The 24,877-nt window shown below is 37.3% G+C and overlaps 1 pseudogene; it reads right to left on the bottom strand.

Moving 5' to 3' along the window:
• Nucleotides 1-20,835, bottom strand: part of LOC122794938 — a 65,393-nt pseudogene extending 44,558 nt beyond the window's left edge.
• Nucleotides 20,836-24,877: the final 4,042 nt, after the last annotated feature.

Below are 24,877 nucleotides of genomic sequence, written 5' to 3' on the forward strand. Positions count from 1 at the left end.
TTGGTACTTGCTGACTCTCTGAACTTCTTGCAGTTATCCTAGATTGAGAGAGGCCATCACTGAGGAAGTAACCAGGCATTCTTTTTTTATTGTGGCTGGACATCCCTGCTCATCCTCAGATGTGCAGTTGAAGTCAGGACACAATAGGCTGGCCCACTGGTCAACCTACAACTTCACCAAAGCGTTGCTGACTGCTAATAGTTTTGTCCACTTCCCCAAAATATGTGAGGTGATTTCCCTAGTCAGCAGTACATAAATCCCACCATTGCTGTTTGTTTATGAGTGGTGCCCCCTCCCCCCGAACAGAAAGCTGTGTTAACCCCTTTTTTTCTTTGGATGACTGTTTGTTGATTACATCATTATCAGGACTGCTAATGAAACCCTGTTGCCTATGTCACAGGCAAGGCTCCATCCTCCTTACCACAGCCAGATCAAAATAACAATTCTTAGAGTGTTGGTAGATCATAAGATACAAATGTTCAATACTTTTCCTGAGGATATGAAAATGTGGCTGACAGATTAAAACTGTACTTTTCATAAATAAATGAGTAAAGAGAACACAGCTAAAACTTCCTTAAATCTGGTAACTCAGCTTAGCAGACATGACCTTTTCTTATCAATCTACTGACTGACATCTAGAAATAGGAGCATAGGTGTGTTTCTCTTAAAAAATTCTATGATGATTCTTTCTATAGCATTACACAAGATACTGGTATGACATGGGAGATTTGTAGATCCTCCTTTCTGGATAAAGATTGTTGTGACCTGTCATTGTTTGGGGAAAGCAGAAACTTTATTTAATAAATGAAAAGAGGGCAACTGGGCAAACATCCTAGGATATTAACTGCATGTTTGGTCAAGCAGAACTAGTCTACATGATGAAAAGATATGACTGGGGAGAAATTCTTCTTTGTCTTATATACTAGTTGTCTTAATGATGGAGGTCTAAGGTTGGCACTGAATTTCTTTGTTAAGGTAATAGCGATGACCTACAATTCAGATGATTTTATACCACTGATTTTTAGACCACTGTATTACCCCAAGTTTCCTTATGTAATTATGGAATGCTTATTTTTTTCAGTTTCATTTGTAAGATTGACTTTGTAGAAGTCCTTGGTTGAGTGGATAGTGGATAGCCATTGATCATACTTCTTAGATTAGGTTGAACTGACAACTGACAATCTGATTTAAAAAATATTGCTGGCAAAGGTTCAAACATATGGAAAATTTTGCTTAAAACTGTTCATAATAAAATATGATTTTCACATGTGCTATGAACCCTACTGAATACAATTAATTTAACCAAGAATGTATTTGTTTTTAGTGTTTTTATGATAACTAACATTGCAATAACAAATTTAAAAAAGAAAAAAAGGGAGACATGACATTCCAAAAGCCCCTTTAAAGTTAGTAAACATACATGGGGACTTGTTGCATTACTTTCAATCTTTTAGCACAAAAAGTCTGGACAAAGCCTAAGTAATGGTGGAACAGAGGCCTACAAATGCGGGTGGATTTTAAACATTGCTTTTATAAACTCAGAAAGTTGCTGGAGCCACATGCTTTGTATTATTATGCATTTTTCTGAAGGATATGAAGTCTGAAACTCATGCATGCCATTATTTAGAGACTTCAGTTCTCAGTGATTTGCAGAAAAACATAATTTTTTTGAGGAACAGACCAAAATTATGAGGGAAAAGTCTAGACATTCTCTGAAAATCTGAAATGTTGAGAGCTATGGATGGATGATGTCATTTATCCTGGAATTTTTAGGAACTGCTGTCTTTTCTAATTGCATTTTAAAGAGACTTGTGTGCTGATATGCACACTTACTTTTTTTATTATATTCTGAATTGCTTTCCCTACTGATGATATTACATCGCTACTACATGGTTCCCATGTTTTATTACTTTGTTATATCCCTAATGACGTGATTCAAGTTGGCATGATGATGACATTTGTTTCTTGCCAAACCTTATTAATCCCATAGCACATAAATGTTCCTCATAAGCTTGCAGTGCAGATTTAGAGTGTTTACTATTGTCCTTCTTCTACATTCATTTAGATTTGGATTTCTATGAGTTCATTCTTTGGAACACCTCAGTCCAGAATATCAATTTTTTACTGTCGCTATCTTAATTAACAATTAGCTATTTTCTAAACATCATTTAATGTACTACATTTTTAAATATTAAGTATGTATGAGTTGCTATTTTAATTGTTTTTGTTCATACTCTGAGGTGTATCGTGAAGACACAGTTTCTAGCTGAGCTGTTAAGCAGTTTACTTATGAGTAATATCTCACACTTAAAAGACTGATTGTGCAGCATCAGTATAGTTTTGAGAATTTTAATTGGTTCTTCAACCAGACTGCTGAAGCTAGGGTCATTGATCTAATGACTGCTTTCTTAAGGATATGAAGATCTTATGGAGTTACCCTTCCAATGCAAAAACATGCAAACACAAATGAAGATACAGATGCACGCTCACACATGCACACTCTCACACACACACACACACACACACACACACACACACACACACACACACACACATATGGATTCACTCAGACAAATGCATGAACATATGTCGAGTACACACACATAATCTTTTTGGCCTGCCTCAGCCAGATATCTTATATGATGGAATTTATGATGTGATAAATGCCAAAAGGAAATAGTATGCAATTTCTTTGAAATACACAATGGAGTTTAGAAAAGCAAATGAAAGTGGTACAGATGGAAAATAGAGAGAAGTAATTCTAAAAATTATTTTTCTGTGTATGCAATTTCATTAGGGTTGAACTATTGGGAATCCTGCTATGATGGCATCATTTGCAGGTTTTCCAACCAAAAAGAAGATGAAAATGTAAAATGTGAGTACATTTCTAAGTTTGGAAGTCGATGTTTTATACAGAAACAGAATGTGAAATAGGGCAGTAGGGATACAAAAGTGCAATGAAAGTGTATATGACTGATGGGAAAAGTAGCAAAAACAGGCAATGGTGGGACTGCTCTTTGGAAATGTGATAGTGCAAGCAGGAAGCCTGGGTGGTATAAGCCTGTAGAACAGAGATGTGCAAAAACATCACAGACAGTTAAAGGCTATCAGAAAAAAAAATTACCAGGTGGTCTTTGTTTCAGTCCATCTTTTAGCACATGTATACTTTCTGAGTGTAAGAAAGTTATTTAATGAGACCAGTATTCATTGGTAGCATGGACAAATAATAGTATCCCAGAAGAATAAATAAGTGGTATTATTACTCTGTTCATATATGCTCATTTCATCACTTTTCACTCCATCCCAACAATAACCCCTGTGTGCCAAAGCTTTGAATATCCAACAAAAATGAACAAGTATACAGACATAGATACATACATGTATACAGTTTATACAGTATACATGTATACAGTTTACTTATCTTCTCTGTGCCACAGCAGATTGTTAGCCCTTACTGTACCAGTAGTGTAGGACCATTGTCTTTCTTTAGGTTACTACAAACCTTCTGTATTTGGGACTTCTGATCTGAATGCAAGTTATGAATGACATAACAAATTCCTGCAACTTTGCCATTTTTAACATTTGTGGGCCAATGCCTCAAAACATGATTGAAGAAAACCCATCTAATGGGTTATATATCAACCACTATCCACATTTCTCTAGGAGTTTGAAAGTAAAATTTTGTTTTCTGAGTACCTAGCCACAGTTTAAAAAGATGGGAAGCCTTTTTTCAGTGCAGCTCAGGAGATACCCTTTCCAGTGAAAAGATTAACAATTGCCATTGATATATGGGTATCCTCGTATTAATGAATGCACACTTCACATTTTTTACATATGTCATAAAAAGCACAATAATAGTTTATCTGGTTAAACTGAGGAATTCATTACTGGCATTTTTAATTGAGGTATGGTCTGCTTTTGTCATACTAGATGTAATGTTTCAAAATACAGTACAGTAACTAACCATATCCATGCTAATATGCAATCAATAGGTACAGAACACAGCAAATAGAATAGATAGGAGGTTAGGGCTCTAGACAGATAGGTGGATGTGCCAGGTGTAAGTGCAGTTAGCCATTATGGGTTGCCCACATATTTGAATGTAGTGCATGCTTTAGTGTCTATGTTTTGGCTTATGTATCAGAGCCCCCCCCACCCCCACCCCCCATAAACATGAGATAAAAGCAATGCCTTGCAAACATAGTATGCCTTTTTTCTTACTAATACATTTCAGTCTTAAACAGTAGATAAAAAGGGAAGCAGACAAAGCAGGGCAAGCTGTCCTTTATGATTTTTAAAACTGGACTACTAGGTTTCATAAATTTCAGAATCCTTTCAGCTTTGAAAGCTACAGTAAGATATATACATCTCACCTTTGCTTAAGATAGTTCTTTGCTTGACAATGTTTATAGTTACCAAACCTTTAACTGTTTCAGAAAGATGAGCACTTTGAAAAAAGAATGTATATATGAAGTTAGCCAAATTAAATAGTGTTTAGATTTGAAAGAAAAGAACAAGAGTTGTTGTGTCTTTCGGCTTTTCCCGGTTAGGGGTCGCCACAGCGGAACTCCGGTCTGCTAATGATTAGCAGTAAATTTTTACGTGCCAAGTTGCCAGCTCTGATGCACAACCTTCAATGAAGGTACGCCCATTCATGCATGTCTCCACACAGAAGACGCTCTAGCTGAGAATCGAACAGGACAATGTCTTACTGTGAGGCGACAATGCTATCGCAGCACCACCAAGAGTATAAATCGTAATTCATGGCCATGGTAGAACATTAGGAGTGAAAGATTTCATGCATAGTTACAAAGTTAATTCCTTGTTGCCATTGGTCAGCTAGACATTTAATAATAAAGTCTCCTGTGATTTATGTAAGTACTTGGTCTCATCAATATAATTGTCAAGCTGACTTTTAAAATTTTTCAAGGTTTGTGATTTCCCCATTCTTCAGGGGAAGAATGTTCCATTATTTTGTTATACTATGGATAGTCAAACCATCTCTTCTTAGTTCTGTTTAATTATGATTTGTATTCTTATTCTGTACAAAAGTCCCCTTCTTCTCATTTCTATAGGTTGATCTTTTAATTATAGACATAGATCTTCCCTTAACTCTTCTTCTTAGATGTCCTGAAAGTTAGCCACCATGTACATCTTACTAACCTATACATTATATTTTATAGAGTTAAATGTTTAATCTTTCTTCATACTATGCATTTTTATAAATGCAACAATTTTTTTAATTTCTTCAAATCTTTTGGGTTTCTAATACCATGACAGGAATAGACCCCATTCCTAAGTCAAGGTATGATTAAAGTTCATGAAATTAGTATTGTTTCAATCTTTGATGGCAACCAGAAGTTCTCTTCGCAGCACCAGCAATGTGCCCAGTAATGACTCCTTCTGCAATTCGTATGGGGTTACATGGATTGGTAACATATCTAAATATGATTGTAAATTCTTTTTTTATAAGACCCATTGCTCCTACTACTATTCAGCTAAAGCCTGAGTACCACTTTGTCCTAGTTGAGTGGAGGTCTGTGACTTTCATCCCTTTGCACAAAGGTGGCATGTCCACCAATCCTGGGAAATTATAGACCCATCAGCCTAACTAGCCTGATCTGCAAGACCATGGAATGGATTACCATTGACCTCATTAACAAGGACATTGGCAACCTCCAAACACTTGATCCAACACAGTTTGGTTTCATCAAGGGGAGGTCATGTCTGGTAAATTTGGTCTACTTCTTTGAGATAGTCACCAAAGGCATGGACTAGGGGAAGACGGTGCACATCACCTGCCTTGACCTGGCCAAAGCCTTCAACACTATTCCCACTCTAGCATAATAGATAAACTCTCTCAAGTAAGCATCAATTCGTATGTTACCAGATGGGTAGCAAACAGGTTCACTGACAGAGCCCACCTAGTCAAAATAGGGGAAGCCACCTCAAGCAGAAGACCCATATCAAGTGGCATACCTCAGGATTCGGTCTTGGGGCCTCTGTTATTTGGGATATACTTTTCTGAGGTGCAGGTCAAAACCAGTGGGGTATGGCTGACCAAGTTTGCAGATGACTGCAAGCTGGGTGCTGTCATTAATTCTCCTAGTGATGTGGACATCCTCCATGCGGGTCTCACACAGACCAATGACTGATGGCAGGAACCTAGCCTCAAGCTGAGTACCAAAAAATGTATCATCATCCCCTTTGGGGAGAGTGACTTCCCCACAAATGATCACCTTAATAACAATCTCCTAAGGACGCAATCAGTTCTGAGGGATTTGGGTACCCAGGTTGATAGCAACCTGACTTTTGACCATGATGTTGCTTCCATTATATGAAAAGCCTTCAGCATGGTCCACCTCATAAGTAAGGGTATCTCATCCAGGGACAAAGAGGTCATAACATCCCTGTATTCTTCCCTTATAAGGCCCATTAAACCTCACAAAGTACATGCAGCAGCTGGAAAGATGACAGAGGTTCCTCACCAGGAGAATCCAGGGCCTCAAACATCTACCATACACAGATAGGCTAAAAGCCCTATCCCTCTTCTCAGTTTCATACAGACTATTCAGAGGTGACCTCTGTCTGGCATACAAGGTGATCAATAACATCGCCTTGATGAGACTGCTCCATATCTGCAAGTCAAGCTCCACTCAAGTAACTCACATGCATGACCTCAACCTGGTCTGTGACATTAACAGGACTTGGTTGTACAGATTTGTGTCCCAGCGACTCCCTCGTCTGTAGAATAGACTCATTCTCCACGTCAAGTACAGTACTTCTTTACCCCTTTTTTATCGCAACCTGGATAACTGGATGGGAAACATAAAATACACCCCTGGGATTCCACATGTGTCCCTGCTGGACAGAGGCATCTGGTGTTGACTTGTCTAAACATGGGCTAAACTTTTGGCTTGGCTTATAAAGGCCTCAGGGCCAATAGCGTAGTAACTTCCTATAATCCTATGAACTGTCTGGGTATCTTTCTTCCACATTGCTGTAATTTCTGCCTGCATATCTTGAAAATTATAAGTTTTTGTCTCTCTGTATGCAAGACACTGGGTGTGGCGATTTCAATGACCAATGCTATTTTTGTCTTCTTTTCATGGACAACAATATCTGGTTTTCCATCATCTGCCTTTTGAACTGTTTATAATGGGTGATTGCATGTGATATAAACTTCATCATTTTGTATGATGCTTTGTGGCTCATTTTTTCCAGTGTTTTTCAGTCACTTCAATACCATAATGTTTGCACAATCCCCAGTGCAACAGTCTTGCCACATTATTATACCTTTCCATATACAGTCTTTCTGCCCATAGTATGTCACAACCAGCAATGAGGTGTGTGACTGTTTCCAGTTCGGTTTTACAAAACCTACATTTGTCTGTTTCTCCCACATGTTTAATGGACTTTGTAAACCAGCATTTACGTAGCCCACTATTGTGGGCCACCAATATTAACCCTTCATCTCTTGGTTTGAATTTGCCTTTCCTTAACCATTCTTATGTTCGATCCTGATCAACATGAGGTTTCCACAGAAGTTTTCTATACTTGCAACTATATTTATGCTTTTTCCACATTTCTTGCCTTGTTATCTGGTCCTTTACCTTATATTCCTTTTTTGTTTTTTGGCACATTCAGTTCCTGCCTGATTTTATCTACTTCTGGTTTGATTTCTTTTCCTGGTTGACACTGATATGCTTCCGCTAGATGAAGCAGACAAGTCATCTTAGATTTATTCTCCTCATGTTTCAAAACTTTCACTATGTTAGGGTCTCGTGAGATCAGTAGATATATGTGGAGTCCCACGATGGCAGATCTATACATGTAATCAATTTCAAGGAAGCTCATCCCTCCTTCAGAATGGGGAATATATAATCTTGGTATACACTGATTTTTTTATAAATCATTTGGTGAGAATGAAGCACCCTTCTTATTTTCCTATCTAATCTATCCAACACATTTTGGGGCCAGTCAATCACTCCAAAACTGTAAGTTAGGACAGGAAGAGCAAATTGGTTTATAGCTTGGATGTTTTTCCTAGATATTAATGATGTTTTCAGGATTAATTTAAATCTTCTAAAGTATTCCTTACATTTGTTTATGTTTTATTGTTGATCTTTCATCAATTCCCAAATATTTATACACTCCTTCTTGCTCAAATTCTTTTATATCACATTCTTGTCCCAAACTGATGTTTTCCTGGTGCTGCAGTTTTCCCACTATAAAGGTTGCTTTTGCACATTTATTAAGACCAAATGACATTCTTATATCATCTGAAAAAGTTTTGACAAGCTGCAGTTGTGCTTTCAGTTCCTCATCTGATGAGCTATACAGTTTTAAATCATCGACAAAAAGAAGATGAGAAGTCTTTACACTTTGTTGATTTCTTGAAGACAAATTATAGCCATAGCCTATGCTGTTAAGTTAACAACTTAATGGGTTAAGGGTAAGGCAGAATAGGCAATGGTGACAGAGAGTCACCCTGGAATATCCCCCTTTGAATTTTTATCCCTGGGATAATAATTTGTCCTTTATCATGGCTTAATTGCAAAGTCGTCTGCCACTCTTTCATGTCCACTGTAGTGTAGTCGATCAGTGTAGGATATATCTTATACATTTTTAAGCTCTCATTTATCCATGAATGTGGGAGTACTATCAAATACTTTTTTTGTAGTCAATTCATGTCATACTTAGATTCTTTGTTCCACATGACTTTCTTTTATTGCCCTTTTGTTCTACTGCTATAATTGAATTTTCTTCAAAATGACTATAAACTCTTCTTCTTCTTCCTTCAGCTTTTCCCGGTTAGGGGTCGCCACAGCGGATCACTTGTCCGCTCATGATTGGCAGTGGAGTTTTACAGTGTTGAGTTGCCAGCCTGGTGCCTAACCTTCCACAGAAGGCACACACATGCACACACTCACACCTAGGGCCAATTTAGAGTGTCCAATCCACCTACAGCATGTCTTTGGGATGTGGGAGGAAACCGGAACACCCGGATGAAACCCACACGACCACAGGGAGGAAATGCAGACTCCACACAGAAGGCACCCCAGCCAAGGATCGAACTGGAGAACCTCTTGCTGTGAGGTGGCAGTGCTAACCACTGCAACACTGTGGCCGCCCTAAAATGACTATAAACTCTGTCAACATCAATTCCCATGTATATTTTTTATATCGTCAGAAGGCAAGTTTTTGGTCTATAATTTTTAGGGTAGCTTGCAGGTTCACTCATAAGTAGGAGCGTTATTTTTCCTGTTGTTAGCCAGATCAGTGTCTGTTCGCTGTGTGCATATAAATAGTTCTTACTCGTGGCTAAATCTTCATGCAAAGATATTGATACTTTTAACCAAAAGTTAGGTAATGCATCTGGGCCTGGGGCTTTCCAATTAGAGGCTTTTCATAACTTTGACTCAATCTCTCTGACTGTTACTTCATCTAATTTCATATCCTGTACCTTTAAACTTCTTTCTTTTATTTCTTCTATCCATTTAGCATCTTTGTTATGTTCCACAGGATTTTCGTAAATAGTTCTACAAAATGTATCTATTTCTTCTTTTTTGGTGGCCTTTCAATTCCTTTTACCTTGTTTCCCTATTCTCTATAAAACCTTTTTGGGTCATCAATGAATTGCTTATGTTGCACTTTTTCTTTACATTTATCTGTGTATCTTCTAAGTTTTTCAGCCTGTGCTGAATTTTTTTGTTTTTTATTTACTATAGTGCATGCTAGATCCTCGTCTATTCTAATACTGCACATTGCTTTTATCACATCTATCTTCCTTAGTATTTTGGTTGATCTATTCCCTCTTCTATTGTCTTCTAACAGTGAAACTTCTTGTCTTTCTTGCTTAATAGTTTTCTCTGTTCGATACTTCCATGATGGTATTCAATTCCTCCCCTTCCTTTCCATCACTGCCCTGTGTTCTTGTGGTAGAACTTTGTCAGTTATTAATTTAGCTGCACAATAATATATCGGGTTTATTTCTGCTATATTGCATGGATCTGTATGGACAGTCCTAATTACTGTTTTAGTATATTTTATCAGACTTCTGAGTTTTTGGGTTTTATTGACCTTCTGCAGACTATTTCTTTCACTGATCTTAATATATGTATGTCTATTAAAGCAAGCAACTCTTCTCTTAGCTCATTTTCTTCCAAACTTAGGGCACATCCCTTGTTTTCCATTTCCTGCAGACATTCTATAGAAAGTTCTATAGCATCTTCCTGTAGCACATTCTCTTCAATTTCATCCTGTGCCATCCGCTGCTCTGTCATATGGGAACTCAGTGGCCTATCGCTCCTCAACATTGACTGCATCAGAGTTTCCACAATTTCCCATTCCTTCCCTTGCTGTCTAGTTTCAAGTGAATTCTTTTAGTATAGCTCCTTTAATGTTCTAGCAGGTACTCACCTACTTTGGGATCACCATCACAAGCCATGGTTGTATTGATAAAGGTAATATTACACATGTTTTGGTGAAAATGGTATTACAGTTAAATGCAACATTTTAATCTGGACCACATTAGACATGATTTGTTTGAAGACAAGCATAACTCTTCCCTTCCAGCAAATACAGCAATGGGAATAGCAAAACTGCTAGATTCAGGATTGCTTTATGGTTATTCTTTCTAGTGACCAATGATTCATACTCTGTCCATAGTCACACAGCAACTCAGATGCCAAAAACTGTAATTTCTTATCTTGATCAGTACATACAATACAGCTTGAGATTTCAGGACTAATTTTATATAGATTCATGGAAAGTCTACAAGAAATATATAGGCATTTCTCAAAGAAAATTAAGCAATGATTTTACTAATTCAAAAATCTTTACTCCCTATATTTTTAATGTGCATTCTAAATAATTCCTCTTACCTAATTCACGTTTATTTCTTTGTGCTATAGGTTCTGACTTTTCTATTATTGTGTCTTCAGAGTTCAACTGTCAAAAAAGATAAAAAAGTAAGACGTTTTATAAAAATAGAATAGTGTATGCATCGAAATATGCACAAATATATATATATATATATATATATATATATATATATATATATATATAAAATTTGCTTGACTATTTGTACTAAATAACTTGCATGTAGTATGAAGTATAAACAGTAATCATATTAAGTAAGTGGTTGGTAAACATCAATAAGAAAGTGTCTAAAACTGTGGTAGTATTCCGTTATTTATTTCTAAGTCACTTAGATGGGAATACTCACCTAATTAAATGAAGATGTTGATATCAGTTATCTGACAATGCAGTATACATGTGCTGTGAATGGACTGTCCAGATAAATTTACAAAATGAACTATTTTCATTTGAGTAAAGGATCTCTGCAATATTTAAGTGTTCAAATCCCCCCAGATTAGTTGAACAGTTTTATTATCGTCACTTTGGAGATACCTTAAAACATGCAATATTATCAGATGTTATTCAGCCTATTATTAATAATCCCTAACCTGAAGTAGTTTTATAGTGCATCCACCCATACAACTCCCCCCCCACACACACAACATAACGTACTTGTTTGAGTCATATAGATGTGCTTCAGATTCAAACAACTTATTTAAAAAAATAAGCCTAATGTTGGCTTTTATTCTCAGTCAGAACTATGGTCTTTTACTTTCACATTGATTGGTCAAGTAAATGAGACAGCTAAAAGACAAAAAAAAAAAAAACCTCTGTGTCACTCTTAAGTAATAGTGACTGTTTGATATGTAATGCACATTTCAAAAAGAGGATTGATTCTCCAAATTTAAATTATTACCTTTTAAAGATTGCATTTGTCACATGCTGTATGTTCTTCTGGTGGCATGTTTGAAGTGCATGCATGGTTCCTATTTCTGTCATCCGTGATATGCTGTTTGGACAGAACATTCTTTTGCCTTGTATTTGCTCATAATTTTGGAGTTCTCTGCCCAGTTATGCTTGAATGTTTACTCCAATTGCGCATTGAAATCATTGTCATTGGTACAAGTAGTCAGTGTTAATAGGAAATGTGTAAGCCACAGTTTAATGTTAAAATAGCCAGGCACCATAGCCATTTTGATGATGCTTTATAAAAGGTATACAAAACTCTAATCTTATATCAGGAATTGTATCAAGGCTTATAGGACTTTCAAAGTACTGACTAATTATAGGCTACAGATTTGGGAAGTCATTAACAAAATTATAAAACTATCAATGAAATAATCTGAACCTACTTCTCAACGTCATGCTTAAGAGCACTTAAGAATAGTGGACTGAATGTTGTGAACAGTTTTGCAAAAGTGTGTATACTACACAATGTTATTTACCATTAATTTACTATCAAATAAATCAAAATGCTGAAAGCTGTGGATCTGAGATACTCAATCTATTTCTTAGTACAAGTCTGCTAGATGAAAACTGTGATGAGGTATAATGTCATGCATTCCTACATGCTGGTAGAAAAGAAACCATGGAGGAAATTAATTGCTTTGCTTTTCATTGTGAGGAAAAGCAAATGCAATCTTCTTAGAGAAGTTTTCAGTAACTGCTGTCTGACAGTAAAAGTTTCCTATTTATTATTATTATTTTGTACATTTTCAAGAGAATAAGACGTTTAAGATTGTCTAGGTGGTTGTGTTCTAGTGTGAAAGAATAGAACTGATGACTAAATTTTTGGGTAATTAATTAGCAATAAACTTTTTCTATAATAAGTAATGAAGGAGGAGAAGTATCTTACGAGAAACAGACTTGATTTTATCAGAAGCTATGGATGTGTCTAAAGGAAGTGAAATTAGTTATACACAGTTCAAAGAATTAAGAAATAAAAGTGATTTACACCTACATATTCTCTTCTCTCTTTACAAGAAGTATTGTTTTAAAATTTAATCTATCACTATGCTACTCAGCATAGCCAATGTTAATGCATGGTGTGTCACATGTTACTGCCACAACCCTTTTATGCAATTTTATGTTATACTTGGTTCAGAAGCACGTACTAGGTTAGCTGCCCTTGTCGGCCATTTTAAGCCTAGCCTATTTCTCTCAAAGGTGAGAATTAAACTCTATACCTTGTGTCTGTGAAGTAACATGTTAACCATTATGCCAGCCCTTAACCACTAAGGCTGCTTTATATGTATTCCAGTTAAATTTTCCAACTAAAATATTTATGTTTAAACATTTAACTGATAAGATAATTATTGCCTTTAATAAGTAAGCAAATGCCGTATGCAAAAATTATACTTCATGAAAAAATATCACAAAAAAATCAGAATACTTTCAGTTTTGTCTTGAGTGGATATGCAGCAAAATAAATTTGAAAATAACGTTTATTTTTTAATATCAAAGGGCCCTTTTGGATAACAACAATAACAACACTTTCTTTGTATTGCATTTCTCAAGACAAAAAAAATGTAAGTTTACTGTTTAATACTCAGAAATACTTTTGCAATACTACAGTTGCGTTTTGCAAATACTATAATGTTCAGCTCCAATGTTTATGAGCTTCGTAAAGCATATCCTAAATATGCCTGAATCTTTTTTTTATGCTCTATAAATGATCTCAATGTTGCGATCATACAACCTTGCAATTTAATCCTGTGTTCACTCCCCTTAAAATATAATGTGCAGTCCATGTTATGCTCAGTCCAAAGGCTTGGCTGGTTTATCAGAAAGTTCTTCTTAAATAGCTAGACCATCTAATGACTTTTTAATTCTCATTTCTGCAGTTTCTGTCATAGTGACATTTCTGTCTCAGCTGATTTCTTTAGCTGGCATTTTTTTTTTGTTTTAATTTTATTTTATTTTATGTTGGTTTTCATGAATCACCAATGTAGGAAAAGTAGTTAATCTGCCTGTTAAAATCTGAGCAGATGACATACTGAGCTACTGAGCCTCATTAGTGGAAGGACAGTCCTCATACACACACACACACACACACACACACACACACACACACACACACACACACACACACACACACACACACACAAAGACACATGCACATACACACACACAGATATAGACACATGCATACATACCCACTCACACACACACACACACACACATATATATATATATATATATATATATATATATATATATATATATATATATATATATATATATATATATGTTACACAGAATTTGACCTTAACATTGACAATAGTCTCTGAAGCATATGTTGTTGAATTAAGGCATGTTTATTACCTGGAATGTTAACCCTGATTTAGAGTAGATCAAGGTCAAATGCATCATACATAATATCCCCTAAAGATAGGGTAGGTGATGGTGCCCATGATCATGAGCAAAATAGTGCCGGACCTGCTCACCAGTCCGAGCAATGCCAGTAGCACTGCTGAGGTCACGTGCAAGATGGTCCCAGGCCTCCACTTTGTATTGTGAGCCCTGGTACTGGCCCTGCAGCAGTCTCCCCTGTTGGTTTTTCACTTGGAGACCAACCATGACTCTGGACTCTGGAATGCCCCAGCGCTGCACCCAAAAATACGTTCCCTCACCAACTCCAACGATAGTGCCTGCAGTGATCAGCTACAACTGGTTATGGGCTGCATTCCCACCTGCAAGGTTTAAATAGGGCTGATTTCCCATCCTTTGCCATCATTGGAATATTTTTGAATATGCCGATCTAAGCTAAGTGACACGCAAACCCGCTTAGCTTAGATTGGCAGTGCTAAAAGGATTAGATGTTGAGCACTGCTTACCAATGAGCAAATCCACTTAGCTGGGCTACTAATTGCTTAGCATTTATAGCATAGCTGAGCACTTCTTAGCATTGCTCAGATTTCATTTTATAGAGTATCAGGATTGTGGGTATGATTTCTCTTCACTGAGATATTATAATTGTATGTTTACCTTCCATGACACCCCTATGTGCTTACATTATATTCTTGTGTGACTATATCGTATGGAGCACTTGTGTTTATATGAGGGTTTCACACCTCACTTTTGGACATGCTACACTACCTTTGTTGACAAATATTATTTACTACCTCATTTAATAAAACAAAATAATTTTAATACTGCTTTCCCATGTAAAAGTGAACAGACTTCATTGGGGGTTTAAACTGTGAATGCCTGCATGCAAAGCAGAAGCTTTAACTGCTACCCTATCTCACTTTGATGGTTTTGCCTGAATATTTCTATTTAGCTCCTTGGGATATTTAAGTTATGCTAAGCACAACTGCATGACATGCATACCTTATTAGCTATGCTTAAACTTTACATGGGATGGTAAAAAAAAATAAAATAAAATGGATTTTAACTTTTTACATGTTTACAACTTTTTGCAACTTTTATGGATTATACATCATACATGGAGAAACTGTGGCCACAACTGGAGACACTTTTTCATTGTTTCCTCTAGGGAACATTCATGCTTATGCATAACCTGCTATTCCATTGCCTTTCTAAGTTTGCAAGGGCAATATTTCAAACATGTCCCTATTTTTGGGTCTTTGTCCCTCCATTATTATGTGTTTTTGTCCACATTTTTGCTCTAAGAGGTTGAGAGGTATGGTGGTGTGGTCTATGTGTGTCCTATGTCCGCATACACTATTAACATTTTCAAAGTGCCATAATGGCACTTTCTGAGTGCAGGGGGCATGTTACATGTGCGAGCACTGCCGAGACATGCCCCCTGCACTCGCTCATGGTTCATGTTCATGTAGGCTGTACAGCAGCGCGCTTTCATGAATATGCAAGGCACACTGCTGTGTGACATGGACAGGAACCACTCCATGCAAGAATAGTCTTTTAATGAATCCCAAGGTAACTTTTTAGAAGTAAGTAGTTAATAAATATAATTGCACAAGACCAATAAGCAATTCAAGGATATATATATATATATATATATATATATATATATATATATATATATATATATATATATATATGGATCCTATTGTATTGTTGAAAGTACTCTTTATCTAACCCACTTTAGCGAAAGTGCATTTTGTTGAAAATGCACTTTCGCTAAAAAAAAAAAATGCAGGTTTGCATGTACCGTTAGTTGTACATCAATGTATACTGTTGATGTACAACTAAGGAAACTCCTTTTGAGATCGTGGTACAGTGGGGATAAGGGAATATTCCCTTTTCCCCACTGTAGTATGATCTCGGAGTGAGAATATTAAAGTAGGGGGGTGCAGGGTGGTTTCCCCAGTACGGTTCGATGAACCATACTTTCGATTAAAGAACACAAATCCATATATACCCTACATCCCTCAACCTTTCATTACCTTATTGTAATTCTGATGTGTGTTCCCCTACTTGCTGTACCTCTGTCTATTTTCCTCTAGTCATCTTATCACTGCTTTCATGGTACAAATAAGGTGCACAAGGTAATGTGCACCCATTGATGCTGTTTCACATCTGCTAGGTATGTTTCTTTAAAGCGCACCTTAGCAACATCATTCAACTGACAGTGACTACTGAGTTTGCCAGATGGCACTCATATGTGTTTTCATGAGATTTGTACACTGCACTGAGGAGTGAGATTGTTACCTTGCTCTTCTTTGTATATTTTTTGTATATTGTCTGCTATTCACACATTCTTGGCCTAGTCACACGGTATGTCTTTGCTTAACTATTTATATCAATAGTACACTGCAGCATATTTTCTCTGTACACTGCAAGCAATCTGCATTCCTAAAAACATCTCTGAGTGTCAACCAAAGTGTTTATCAGCGACCTGCATTTGTGATCTGGTATAAACATGAGCAAAGTTGTTTAGAAGTGTAATGAAGTAGTCTGTTGCCTTTGTAAGGAGGGGAATCAGAATCTGCATTGGCTATACCCTCTGAACTGGGTGGAAATGAGATTACAACTACAAGAAGTAATAAGAAAGAGGTACAGGGGGCAATCCCATGCTGAAATACTAAACCTGTAGTTGTGGTGATATGACACAGGTATTTACAGTTTAATGGGACAGTGACTGCCTTTTCAGAAAAATGTCTGCTCTCTACTCTTCGCCTGCCCATTAACTCCAAAGATATTATGGTTTACTGTCAGGATGATAGGGACTCATCCTGCTATGTTTAATGTTTAGCACTAAACATGACTGTGTGAATTGTATTTTGTAAGTGAACATTGTTAGATACTGTGATACAGAAGCTCAAGGTGACACAGTCAAGGTTAATGGTGATATAACAATGCAGTGTTATTTGTTTTGTACACTTCTTCCAAAAACCTGCTACAGTATCTAAAAATTAATCACGGTTTCTTTTAAATAAAGACTTACAGGTGTTTGATGTTTTGATTAAAACTAAAAGCAAATACAGGACAGCACATATCAGCCACTTGAATTACTTTCTAATGAAAAGCATACTGTTATATTCAGTGACCACTTCTATTTTGTGTGTTGTATTGTAAATCTTTTTGTTAGATTATGTGTTATTTAACATATGGTATTCCCTTTCTATATGTTCTAGAAATGCAGACATATTAAAGCAGGCGTCACAGTTTACATAAAATTTTAATAAATCAGTAAAATATCCTTCAGTCAAGAATATTGATAAGGGCAGAATGTGCTGTATATTTTAATACAAACACATTTTGTTTAACACATTAAACACATTAAACACATTGGGTAACTACAGCAGAGCTAGTAAGGGAGACTGCTAAAAGGTGCTTGGTGTGACATCTGGACAGAGGAAGGAGGACAAGCAGACCTGGTGGTGGAATGAGGAAGCACAGGAGAGTATACAGAGGAAGAGGCTGGCGAAGAAGAAGTGGGATTGTCAGAGAGATGAAGAAAGTAGACAGGAGTGTAAGGAGATGAGGCACATGGCAAAGAGAGAGGTGGTGAAGGCTAAGGATAAGGCATATGGAGAGTTGTATGAGAGACTGGACACTAAAGATGGAGAAAAGGACCTGCACCGATTGGCTAGACAGAGGGACAGAGCTGGGAAAGATGTGCAGCAGGTAAGGGTGATAAAGGACAGTGAGGGAAATGTACTCACAAGTGAGGAGAGTGTGTTGAGCAAATGGAAAGAGTACTTTGAGGGATTGATGAATGAAGAGAATGAGAGAGAGAAGGTTGGATGATGTGGGGATAGTGAATCAGGACGTGAAACAGATTACCAAGGTGAAAGTAAGGACAGCTATGAAGAGGATGAAGAATGGAAAGGCTGTTGGCCCAGATGACATACCAGTGGAAGCATGGAGGTGTTTAGGAGAAATGGCAGTGGAATTTTTAACCAGATTGTTTAATGAAATTTTGGAAAGTCAGAGGATGCCTGAGGCGTGGAGAAAAAGTGCTTTGATACCGATCTTTAAGAATAAGGGTGATGTGCAGAGCTGTAGTAACTACAGAAGGATAAAACTGATCAGTCACAGCATGAAATTATGGGAAAGGGTAGTGGAAGCTAGGTTAAGAAGGGAGGTGATGATTAGTGATCAGCAGTATGGTTTCATGCCAAGAAAGAGCACTACAGATGCGATGTTTGCTCTGAGAGTGTTGATGGAGAAGTACAGAGAAGGTCAGAAGGAGTTGCATTGTGTCTTTGTGGACTTAGAGAAAGCATATGACAGGGTGCCTAGAGAGGAGTTGTGGTTTTGTATGAGGAAGCCGGGAGTGGCAGAGAAGTATGTAAGAGTGGAACAGGATATGTACAAGGGTAGTGTGACATTGGTGAGGACTGCGGTGGGAGTGACAGATACATTTAAGGTGGAGGTGGGATTACATCAAGGATCAGCTCTGAGCCCTTTCTTGTTTGCAGTGGTGATTCACAGGTTGACAGATGCGATCAGACAGGAGGCCCCGTGGATTATGATGTTTGCAGATGACATTATGATATGTAGTGAGAGTATGGACCAGGTTGAGGAGACCCTGGAGAGGTGGCGATATGCTTTAGAGAGGAGAGGAATGAAGGTCAGCAGGGCTAAAACAGAATATAGGCGTCTAAATGAGAGAGAGGGTAGAGGAATGGTAAGGATGCAGGGAGTAGAGTTGGTAAAGGTGGATGAGTTTAAGTACTTAGGATCAACAGTTCAGAGTAATGGTGAGTGTGGAAGAGAGGTGAAGAAGAGAGTACAGGCAGGGTGGAATGTGTGGAGAAGAGTGTCAGGAGTGATTTGTGACAGATGGGCACCAGTAAGGGTGAAAGGGAAGGTCTACAAGAGGTTAGTGAGACCAGCTATGTTATATGGGTTGGAGAAGGTGGCATTGACAAAAAAGCAGGAGTCAGAGCTGGATGTGGCAGAGTTAAAGATGTTAAGATTTGCACTGGGTGTGACTAGGATGGACAGGATTAGGAATCAGTATATTAGAGGGTCAGCTCAGGTTGGACAGTTTGGAGACAAAGAAAGAGAGGTGAGATTCCGTTGGTTTGGACATGTGCTGAGGAGCGATGCTGGGTATATTTGGAAACGGATGCTAAGGATGGAGCTGCCAGGTAAGAGGAAAAGAGGAAGGCCTAAGATAAGGTTTATGGATGTGGTGAGAGAGGATATGCAGGCGGTTGGTGTGAAAGAGCATGATGCAGAGGACAGGAAGAAATGGAAACAGATGATCCGTTGCTGCGACCCCTAATGGGAACAGCTGAAAGAAGATGATGATGACATTTTGTTTGTATGCTGAACTAAGGCTAAAGAGTTGTGTAGAACAGGGTTTTGGTATTATTAAAAAATACTTCAGTTAACATTTAAGTAAGTTCATTTGGATACAGAAAAGATCAAATATCCAGCATTCCAGAATATGAGTTAGTTTGTTTGGACTGATGTATGAAGAAAGTGTTTTGCAGTACAGACACTTGAGTATGAGTACAGAAGTCAGGTCAAACATCCAGCATTCCTGAATATTATTGATATTATTCAGGATGAAAAGACTGTTTGAGTTAATATTATTCAGGATAATCAGAATATACGTGCAGAACATTTGGATATACTTATCAGCACTGTTATCAGCACTGTTACTCTTTTCTAGCATTCCAGAATATTATGTTACTCAGATATTGTTCTGCACTGTACATAATAAAAGCATTTTTAACTGAACAACAGTTTTCAGACTTTATTGTGAAAGGTACAAAATACTTGTCCCATAAAGGCATGACTGGTACCTGTTCAGCACTAGCTTGAGTCATTAACAGATAAAGACATTCATTCCAATCTCATTTGAGCTACTTCCAGGTCATTCCAGTATTCTACAGTCGTATTGGTTTGTACACTTTTTCTTTAAATTTTTTGCTCCTCATCCCCTCATTAATCATTGTGATACCCCCCACCAGTTATCCTATTGTCTCTTTCTTTCTCACATTGGTGAGAGCCCACCACCCCATACATTCACCCAAGAAGTGAATATCCAGTGCAAGCAGCAGTCCCATCATGCTCTATGGAGGTGACAGATGTTTACTTATTCCTCTGGCTTCCACCCCTTCTTGTATCTGTGATTCCTGTGGATGGTTTGCCCTTAGGATGCACATGCATGTATGTTTACACATGCACAAAGCACACTGCTAATGCAAGCACAGTCATTATTATGTTCCTCTCCATGAAACATCCTTGGCCACTCCACCTGAGGTGGCAAAGCTAATGATTGCCCTTTTCTTTCACATCCCTGTGGTAGCTTCCCCAGCACCCAAGCAACAAGGGAAAACTGGATCAGCTTTACAATGATCGGTGCTTTGTCTGTCTTTGCCACTGGAGTTGACTTAATTGCCTTTCTTATGCATCTACTGAAAATCTCAATCATTTTCTATGTATGGACTATTTTTGGGATTTATTCAACACATAACTCACCAATGCATAATGTTCGGAATTTCTGTTAAGTTCTGCTCCAACTAGTTTACAAATATGAAACAGCAGAAGCACATGCTTGAATCCTGGTCCAGAAGTCTTCATCTTAATTTAGATATTTCTGTTAGTACTGAAAGAAAATAAAATATGGTTAGCTATTTAAAAATGCAGTAGAATAGTTACCTTTCATTTGCTTTGATTTTTTTTTTGAAAAGTCACTGATTTGTTACTTTAATGCCATTACACACACTAGTGATTAATTTTAGATATAAAATATTCTCCATGACTGTCCTTCCCTTGAACATGGTATTTTAACATATAATGCTAAAAGTGATAGTATTTTATCATGTCTTTATGTAGATAATCTGAGTGGTCTTTTGTAGGGTTAGAAATAGAGAAGATATAAAAGCTGAAAGAGAGGGAGTGAGAAAGTAAGGGGTACACAAGATGAATAAATGAATAAATGAAGAGAGTTTTGCTGGAGGAGGTGGGATAGGAAGGACACTATGTTTTTTGTGAGGATAGACCATTTTCCAAATGTTTTCAGGAGATAAGTTAAAGAAAGAATAAGGGAAATGTTGAAGGAGAGATAGTTTGATAAAGTATAAAAGAGCACAAGACAGACATGAACACTGTGGTGAACTGATGATGGGGGGAAAGACAGACAGACAAATGGAGAGGGTTAGGATGTATAAAGTGGAAGACATCAGTTATTCCCCTCTGTTTCTCTGATGAACATTGAGAGAGGGATCCCATGGAGTAAGAGTGGTGGCCTCCAGTGGCTTGATGGTTGGAGTAAACTAGGTGAGTGAGCATTGTCCCTGCTGCAGGAGACCTTCATTTGCATGGATCACATCTCAATCACCCACACAACAGTTGCCTTAATCACACAGTTCAACATGCTGCTAAACACTGGGGGTTCAAAGGGGTGGAGCCACTGCTTTCAATCCCACCCATTGAAGATGTCCCTATTTGGGCAGAGGGAGGTGGTGAGTGGTCCCTTGATCTGGGAGGCATGGGACTGAGGTGTCCCTGGCATCTTTGGACCTGGAGAAAAGTAACATAAATGGGAGAGAAAAAAATTAATAAATTAAAGAAAGAGATAAAGAGAGAGAGAGGGAGTAAGAATGATAAATAGAGACAGGAATTACTCATAACTGTTTTAAAAAAAACAGAAAATGGGTAAATATGTGTTTAAGTTTGAAATTGCTATTAAGTATTCTGTATGTATTGTTCTTTTACTACTGACTGTACTCTTGGCATGGCACAGTGGTGCAGCATTGTCATCTCGCATCAAGAGGTTCTCTAGTTCAAATCTCGGCTGAGGTGCCTTCCTTGCAGAGTCTGCATGTCCTCACTGCATTCGTGTGGGTTTCTTCTGGGTGCTTTGGTCTCCTCTCTCATTCCAAAGATATGCATCTGGAATGTTTCTCCCCAATCCTCTGCTGAAAATGGGCTCTGTCCCAGCTGGACATTCCAGGTAAACAAATGTTAAATAAATTCTTAGTAAAGATGGTGATGACACTTGGCATTAATACTTCTTCTTAACTTATCTATATGAATTCCTGCTTTACTACTTTATGGATTACTATAATGCTCCAAAATGGCAATAGTAATATCAACACCTATAAATGCTTTACTGATATACATATAATTAATTTCTTTTCAGTGTTGTACCTCAGTGGAATATGCTGGCACATCTTTCTTTTTTTTCCATTAAAAGTCATTTATCATTTTATACTGCAAAACAGTTATTGCAGGAATAAAGTCATATTTGCGTAATGCTTTTCATATGTTTACTAATTAGTAATGTTCGGCACAAGGCACAAGACTTGCTAACCTCTTCTCTTTCATTATCCTTCCACAACATGTGGAAGAACCTCTCATGTAAGCTATAGGTCTTGTAACACTGTCAGATCAATGTCTAGAGGTTCCGCTGCATCCAGTAGATCCCGCCAACGAAGCAACTCAACAACAATCTTATATGCTAACACTTGCTCATGATTTGTGTGACCTCATTATTCTTAGGGGACATCACGTATGACACTTTTAGACCTTAGAAATTAAAGCCAGTAGTCTCCCAACAGTCACTTTCCTGACATGAAAGTCCATGCATAATTCTCTATTACATCTGAGAAGCAGTGATGAGACAATGCAGATAAAAAAAACTTTATAGTACTTAAAGTATTGTGGGAACTGTATCCCTAAGCAATCCTACCAATAGAACTTGCATTGTTAACACGTACCCCTCAGCACTGTGCATATTATGACAAAAATAACTTGCTAAAGCATGTTTGTTGTGAGAAGCAGAAAAAATGTCTGATTCACAGACATTTGGCCATTGAACATATAGCACGGCAATCAGTATACAAAGGGAACATGATTCCAATAATTTGCAAAACAATGTTGGGAACATGATTCCAGTCATTTACAAAACAATGTTAAGTATGAAAACTTTAGTAGTCACCAGATAGTCAATATCAATACCCTTGGCTTTCCTCATTGTTATAATTGAAAAACAGCAAAGTCATAACACAACACCACAAAAGGAAAAAACATTTATCTTTGAAGAATAGGCACCTTAATAATAGTGCATTCATCATACTTAACTTATTGCACTGAGGAATGTTAATACTACCCCATATGCATACTGCAACTTATCTTGTAATATTTGTTTTTATCCAGCCAGAATACCTCTCAAAATTAGGCCAGACCTGCTCCACACCTGATAAACCTTGAAATTACTTGGGAAATAGTAGGGGAATCATGTAAAATTGTGCCTAATTTTGAAATTTTCACCATTATTTTTTAAGCCTTTATTATTGATTATGCAGGTGAAAATGAAGAGGTATACCTGACTGTAGATCTGTCATTGCTGTGACTTACCCCAGTGCAATGTATAATGAAACATTCAAATACATTTCTTTTTTTTTTGATGACAATAAAAAAAGTCTAATATGCAGTGTCAGTTGACCATACACCACAAACCATAGCCAACAAGTAACACTGCATTCATCAAGTATTATCATATCTCATAACCTCTTAGAGCAAGAACTTTGGACAAAGCCATAATTAATGAAGTGACAAAAACCCAAAAATAGGGACAGTTTTTAATATTGCTCATACAAACTTCAAAAGTTGATAGAAAGCAGTTTTTTGCATTTGCATGATTTTTTTTGAAGTGTATAAAGTCTGAAACTCTTATGTATGTCATTATTTTCTGACTTCAATCCTTTGTAATTTGCTAATGACGTACTAAAAAACAAAAATTTTGTGAGCAACAGATCAAAAATATGAGGCAAAATTCTGGACAGTTGAGGAGTATGATTTTTGTTGCTTCACTTTTAGTAAGTGAGTTTCACGGTCCACATCTGTGGACCGGATGCCACCTCCTTACCTGTGCAGCCATATGCAATGCTCAAGTCTGCCACAGAGCTGCTCATACTATCATTGGTGGCCACCGTCATTGCTGTCACTGAAGGCAGAATGATAGCAGCTTTCTCACACCCCATTTACTACTGCAGGGTTGTAGAATCTCTTCAACCCTTGGTATTTGTGTTGGCTAGCCCATGTTTGGATTGTTGTATAACCAAAAGGATGGCAGAACAGTGTCCACAGTCACAGTTTTGTACTGCTATCATCTGCCTACTAAGCCATTACAGACGAACGTGGTCTGTTTCCAAGCTGAAATGCCTACCTTACCGGTAATATTTCTGGGAACAAAAGAGTCCTTTTGATTGCTAGGCACTCCCTTTCAGAAGCAATTATCTTCTTTTAGCATTGCTACTATTTGTTGATGTAGCATATAGAGTTATCCTCACTTTGGAGATCTTGGATAGCTCTGCCTCATTCATATGTCTCATTTTTGGTATATAAGTTAAAGTTTTAGTTTGAACTTTATTTAATGATGCAAGTTTAGTACCTGGAATCCTTTGTAGTTTATTAAATGGTCAGTCTGTCTCAAGAGGCCATAGTACCATAATGAGAACATTCATTTTTTTAAGATGACAATGGTGAGGTAATAGTAACAAAATTAGGCATAAGCTTTCTGCAATGCCAAACTAATCCAAACAAAAGTCTTCAGCTATATTTTAGTAGATAGTACAGACCTGTTTTTATGGCTTCTTTTTTTCTTTTTCTAGTCTTG

The sequence above is a fragment of the Protopterus annectens genome, chromosome 2.part1 (assembly GCF_019279795.1).
Source record: "Protopterus annectens isolate FY-2018-M chromosome 2.part1, PAN1.0, whole genome shotgun sequence".
Taxonomy (NCBI): Eukaryota; Metazoa; Chordata; order Ceratodontiformes; family Protopteridae; genus Protopterus; species Protopterus annectens.